We start from the raw sequence: 7,396 nt of genomic DNA, 5'->3' as shown, positions 1-7,396 counted from the left end.
TTTTGATCACAAGACAAAAATATTTGATCAAGACAAAGTTGCTATGATCACAGAGAAAAGGCTCAAACCAACGGGAAAGGCTAACTGTATGATGAAAAACAAAAATGGATCTGATCAAACACAAAATGTTTTGATCAAAGACAAAAATATTTTGATCAAAGACAAAGTGCTATGATCAAAGAAAGAGAAAAGTTGCTCAATACAAAGGGAAAGGCTAACTGCTATGATGAAAACAAAATGGATCTGATCAAACAAAAAACTGTTTGATCAAAGACAAAAAATATTTTGATCAAAGACAAAGATGCTATGATCAAAGAGAAAAGTGCTAAAATCAAAGGGAAAGGCTAACTGCTTTGATCAAAAACACAAAAATGCTTTGATCAAAGACAAAATTGCTTGATGAAAGAGAAAATTGCTAAGATGAAAGAGAAAAAGTGTTATGATCAAAGAGAAAATTGCCAAAATCAAATGGAAAGGTTAAATGGTTAGATCAAAAACAAAAATCTTTGATCAAAACAAAATTGTTTTGATCAAAAACAAAATTGTTTTGATCAAAGACAAAGTTGCTATGATCAACGAGAAAAGTGCTGAAAACAAAGGGAAAGGCTAACTGCTAGATCAAAAACAAAAATGGATCTGATCAAACACAAAAATGTTTTGATCAAAGACAAACATATTTTGATCAAAGACAAGTGCTATGATCAAAGAGAAAGTGTAAAATCAAAGGAAAAAAAACTGCTTTGATCAAAAACAAAAGGCTTGATCAAAGGACAAAAATGCTATGATGAAAGAGGAAAAATGCTATGATCAAAGAGAAAAATTGCCAAAATCAAAATGGAAAGGTTAAATGGTTAGATCAAAAACAAAATATTTGATCAAAGACAAAGTTGCTATGATGAAAGAGATAATTGCTATGATCAAAGAGAAAAGTGCTATGATCAAAGACAAAATTGCCAAAATCAAATTGAAGGTTAAATGGTTAGATCAAAAACAAAAATATTTGATCAAAGACAAAGTTGCTATGATGAAAGAGAAAATTGCTTATGATCAAAGAGAAAAAGTGCAAAATCAAATGGAAAGGTTAAATGGTTAGATCAAACACAAAATTATTTGATCAAAAACAAAATTGTTTTTATCAAAGACAAAATTTCTATGACAACACAAAAAATTGCTTTGATCAAAGAGAAAAGTGCTCAAAACAAAGGAAAAGGCTAACTGAATGATCAAAAACAAAAATGGATCGATCAAAGACAAAAATATTTGATCAAAGACAAAGTTGCTATGATCAAAGAGAAAATTGCTATGATCAAGAGAAAGTGCTAAAATCAAAGGGAAAAGCTAACTGCTTTGATCAAAAACAAAAATGCTTTGATCAAAGAGGAAAAGTGCTATGATGAAAGAGAAAAATTGCCAAAATCAAATGGAAAGGTTAAATGGTTAGATAAAAACAAAAATTCTTGATCAAAAACAAAATTGTTTTGATCAAAGACAAAATATTTTGATCAAAGACAAAGTTGCTATGATCAAAGAGAAAAGTGTCAAAACAAAGGGAAAGGTAACTGTATGATGAAAAACAAAAATGGATCTGATCAAACACAAAACCGTTTTGATCAAAGACAAAAATATTTTGATCAAGACAAAGTTGCTATGATCAAAGAGAAAATTGCTATGATCAACGAGTAAAGTAAAGTGCTATGATCAAGAGAAAATTTGCCAAAATCAAATGGAAAGGTTAAATGGTTAGATCAAAAACAAAAATATTTTGATCAAAGACAAAGTTGCTATGATGAAAGAGATAATTGCTATGATCAAAGAGAAAAGTGCTCAAAACAAAGGGAAAGGCTAACTGCTATGATGAAAACAAAAATGGATCTGATCAAACACAAAACCGTTTTGATCAAAGACAAAAATATTTTGATCAAAGACAAAGTTGCTATGATCAAAGAGAAAATTGCTATGATCAACGAGAGTAAAGTGCTATGATCAAAGAGAAATTTGCCAAAATCAAATGGGAAAGGTTAAATGGTTAGATAAAAACAAAAATTCTTTGATCAAAAACAAAATTGTTTGATCAAAGGCAAAAATATTTTGATCAAAGACAAAGTTGCTATGATCAAAGAGAAAAGTGCTCAAAACAAAGGGAAAGGCTAACTGCTATGATGAAAAACAAAAAGGATCTGATCAAACACAAAATGTTTTGATCAAAGACAAAAATATTTTGATCAAAGACAAAGTTGCTATGATCAAAGAGAAAATTGCTATGATCAAAGAGAGTAAAGTGCTATGATCAAAGAGAAATTGCCAAAATCAAATGGAAAGGTTAAATGGTTAGATCAAAAACAAAAATATTTTGATCAAAGACAAAGTTGGCTATGATGAAAGAGATAATTGCTATGATCAAAGAGAAAAAGTGCTATGATCAAAGAGAAAATTGCCAAAATCAAAGGGAAAAGCTAAATGCTTGATCAAAAACAAAAAATGCTTTGATCAAAGACAAAATTGCTATGATGAAAGAGAAAATTGCTAAGATCAAAGAGAAAAGTGCTATGATCAAAGAGAAAATTGCCAAAATCAAATGGAAAGGTTAAATGGTTAGATAAAAACAAAAATCTTTGATCAAAACAAAATTGTTTTGATCAAAGACAAAAATATTTTGATCAAAGACCAAAGTTGCTATGATCAAAGAGAAAAGTGCTCAAAACAAAGGGAAAGGCTAACTGCTATGATGAAAAACAAAAATGGATCTGATCAAACACAAAACTGTATTGATCAAAGACCAAAATATTTTGATCAAAGACAAAGTTGCTATGATCAAAGAGAAAATTGCTATGATCAAAGAGGAAAGTGCTATGATCAAAGAGAAAATTGCCAAAATCAAATGGAATGGTTAAATGGTTAGATCAAAAACACAAATATTTTGATCAAAGACAAGTTGCTATGATGAAAGAGTAAATTGCTATGATCAAAGAGAAAAGTGCCAAAATCAAATGGAAAGGTTAAATGGTTAGATCAAACACAAAAATTATTTGATCAAAAACAAAATTGTTTTGATCAAAGACCAAAATTGCTATGATCAAACACAAAATTGCTTTGATCAAAGAGAAAAGTGCTCAAAAGAAAGGAAAAGGCTAACTGATATGATCAAAAACAAAAATGGATCTGATCAAAGACAATAATATTTTGATCAAAGACAAAGTTGCTATGATCAAAGAGAAAATTGCTATGATCAAAGAGAAAAGTGCTATGATCAAAGAGAAAATTGCCAAAATCAAATGGAAAGTTTAAATGGTTAGATCAAAAACAAAAATTCTTTGATCAAAAACAAAATTGTTTTGATCAAAGACAAAAATATTTTGATCAAAGACAAAGTTGCTATGATCAAAGAGAAAAGTGCTCAAAACAAAGGGAAAGGCTAACTGAAATGATCAAAAACAAAAATGGATCTGATCAAACACAAAAATGTTTTGATCAAAGACAAAAATATTTTGATCAAAGACAAAGTTGCTATGATCAAAGAGAAAATTGCTATGATCAAAGAGCAAAGTGCTAAAATCAAAGGGAAAGGCTAACTGCTTTGATCAAGAACAAAAATGCTTTGATCAAAGACAAAATTGCTATGATGAAAGAGAAAAATTGCTAAGATGAAAGAGAAAAGTGCTATGATCAAAGAGAAAATTGCCAAAATCAAATGGAAAGGTTAAATGGTTAGATCAAAAACAAAATTGTTTTGATCAAAGACAAAAATATTTTGATCAAAGACAAAGTTGCTTTGATCAACGAGAAAAGTGCTGAAAACTAAGGGAAAGGCTAACTGCTATGATGAAAAACAAAAATGGATCTGATCAAACACAAAAATGTTTTGATCAAAGACAAAAATATTTTGATCAAAGACCAAAGTTGCTATGATCAAAGAGAAAAGTGCCAAAATCAATTGGAAAGGTTAAATGGTTAGATTAAAAACAAAAATTCTTTGATCAAAAACAAAATTGTTTTGATCAAAGACAAAAATATTTTGATCAAAGACAAAGTTGCTATGATCAAAGAGAAAAGTGCTGAAAAACAAAGGGAAAGGCTAACTGCTATGATCAAAACAAAAATGGATCTGATCAAACACAAAAATGTTTTGATCAAAGACAAACATATTTTGATCAAAGACAAAGTTGCAATGATCAAAGAGAAAATTGCTATGATCAAAGAGAAAGGTGCTAAAATCAAAGGGAAAGGCTAACTGCTTTGATCAAAAACAAAAATGCTTTGATCAAAGACAAAATTGCTATGATGAAAGAGAAAATTGCTAAGATGAAAGAGAAAAGTGCTATGATCAAAGAGAAAAGTGCCAAAATCAAATGGAAAGGTTAAATGGTTAGATTAAAAACAAAAATTCTTTGATCAAAAACAAAATTGTTTTGATCAAAGACCAAAAATATTTTGATCAAAGACAAAGTTGCTATGATCAAAGAGAAAAGTGCTGAAACAAAGGGAAAGGCTAACTGCTATGATGAAAAACAAAAATGGATCTGATCAAACACAAAAATGTTTTGATCAAAGACAAACATATTTTGATCAAAGACAAAGTTGCAATGATCAAAGAGAAAATTGCTATGATCAAAGAGAAAAGTGCTCAAAACAAAGGGAAAGGCTAATTGCTATGATCAAAAACAAAAATGGATCTGATCAAACACAAAAATGTTTTGATCAAAGACAAAATATTTTGATCAAAGACAAAATTGCTATGATCAAAGAGAAAAGTGCCAAAATCAAATGGAAAGGTTAAATGGTTAGATTAAAAACAAAAATTCTTTGATCAAAAACAAAAATGCTTTGATCAAAGACAAAGTTGCTATGATGAAAGAGAAAAATTGCTATGATCAAAGAGAAAAGTGTTCAAAACAAAGGGAAAGGCTAACTGCTATGATGAAAAACAAAAATGGATCTGATCAAACACAAAACTGTTTTGATCAAGACAAAAATATTTTGATCAAAGACAAAGTTGCTATGATCAAAGAGAAAATTGCTATGATCAAAGAGGAAAGTGCTATGATCAAAGAGAAAATTGCCAAAATCAAATGGAATGGTTAAATGGTTAGATCAAAAACACAAATATTTTGATCAAAGACAAAGTTGCTATGATGAAAGAGTAAATTGCTATGATCAAAGAGAAAAGTGCCAAAATCAAATGGAAAGGTTAAATGGTTAGATCAAACACAAAAATTATTTGATCAAAAACAAAAATTGTTTTGATCAAAGACAAAATTGCTATGATCAAACACAAAATTGCTTTGATCAAAGAGAAAAGTGCTCAAAAGAAAGGAAAAGGCTAACTGATATGATCAAAAACAAAAATGGATCTGATCAAAGACAATAATATTTTGATCAAAGACAAAGTTGCTATGATCAAAGAGAAAATTGCTATGATCAAAGAGAAAAGTGCTATGATCAAAGAGAAAATTGCCAAAATCAAATGGAATGGTTAAATGGTTAGATCAAAACAAAAATATTTTGATCAAAGACAAAGTTGCTATGATCAAAGAGAAAATTGCTATGATCAAAGAGAAAAGTGCTAAAATCAAAGGGAAAAGCTAACTGCTTTGATCAAAAACAAAAATGCTTTGATCAAAGACAAAATTGCTATGATGAAAGAGAAAATTGCTAAGATCAAAGAGAAAAGTGCTATGATCAAAGAGAAAAATTGCCAAAATCAAATGGAAAGGTTAAATGGTTAGATCAAAACAAAATTGTTTTGATCAAAGACAAAAATATTTTGATCAAAGACAAAGTTGCTTTGATCAACGAGAAAATTGCTGAAAACAAAGGGAAAGGCTAACTGCTATGATGAAAAACAAAAATGGATCTGATCAAACACAAAAATGTTTTGATCAAAGACAAAAATATTTTGATCAAAGACAAAATTGCTATGATCAAAGAGAAAAGTGCCAAAATCAAATGGAAAGGTTAAATGGTTAGATTAAAAACAAAAATTCTTTGATCAAAAACAAAATTGTTTTGATCAAAGACAAAAATATTTTGATCAAAGACAAAGTTGCTATGATCAACGAGAAAAGTGCTGAAAACAAAGGGAAAGGCTAACTGCTATGATCAAAAACAAAAATGGATCTGATCAAACACAAAATGTTTTGATCAAAGACAAACATATTTTGATCAAAGACAAAGTTGCTATGATCAAAGAGAAAATTGCTATGATCAAAGAGAAAAGTGCTAAAATCAAAGGGAAAGGCTAACTGCTTTGATCAAAAACAAAAATGCTTTGATCAAAGACAAAGTTGCTATGATGAAAGAGAAAATTGCTATGATCAAAGAGAAAAGTGTTCAAAACAAAGGGAAAGGCTAACTGCTATGATGAAAAACAAAAATGGATCTGATCAAACACAAAAATGTTTTGATCAAAGACAAAAATATTTTGATCAAAGACAAAGTTGCTATGATCAAAGAGAAAAGTGCTCAAAACAAAGGGAAAGGCTAACTGAAATGATCAAAAACAAAAATGGATCTGATCAAACACAAAAATGTTTTGATCAAAGACAAAAATATTTTGATCAAAGACAAAGTTGCTATGATCAAAGAGAAAATTGCTATGATCAAAGAGCAAAGTGCTAAAATCAAAGGGAAAGGCTAACTGCTTTGATCAAGAACAAAAATGCTTTGATCAAAGACAAAATTGCTATGATGAAAGAGAAAATTGCTAAGATGAAAGAGAAAAGTGCTATGATCAAAGAGAAAATTGCCAAAATCAAATGGAAAGGTTAAATGGTTAGATCAAAAACAAAATTGTTTTGATCAAAGACAAAAATATTTTGATCAAAGACAAAGTTGCTTTGATCAACGAGAAAAGTGCTGAAAACTAAGGGAAAGGCTAACTGCTATGATGAAAAACAAAAATGGATCTGATCAAACACAAAAATGTTTTGATCAAAGACAAAAATATTTTGATCAAAGACAAAGTTGCTATGATCAAAGAGAAAATTGCTATGATCAAAGAGAAAGGTGCTAAAATCAAAGGGAAAGGCTAACTGCTTTGATCAAAAACAAAAATGCTTTGATCAAAGACAAAATTGCTATGATGAAAGAGAAAATTGCTAAGATCAAAGAGAAAAGTGCTATGATCAAAGAGAAAAGTGCCAAAATCAAATGGAAAGGTTAAATGGTTAGATTAAAAACAAAAATTCTTTGATCAAAAACAAAATTGTTTTGATCAAAGACAAAAATATTTTGATCAAAGACAAAGTTGCTATGATCAAAGAGAAAAGTGCTGAAAACAAAGGGAAAGGCTAACTGCTATGATCAAAAACAAAAATGGATCTGATCAAACACAAAAATGTTTTGATCAAAGACAAACATATTTTGATCAAAGACAAAGTTGCAATGATCAAAGAGAAAA

The sequence above is a fragment of the Xiphophorus couchianus genome, chromosome 17, assembly GCF_001444195.1.
Source record: "Xiphophorus couchianus chromosome 17, X_couchianus-1.0, whole genome shotgun sequence".
Taxonomy (NCBI): Eukaryota; Metazoa; Chordata; class Actinopteri; order Cyprinodontiformes; family Poeciliidae; genus Xiphophorus; species Xiphophorus couchianus.
Note: the sequence above shows the minus strand (reverse complement) of the source record.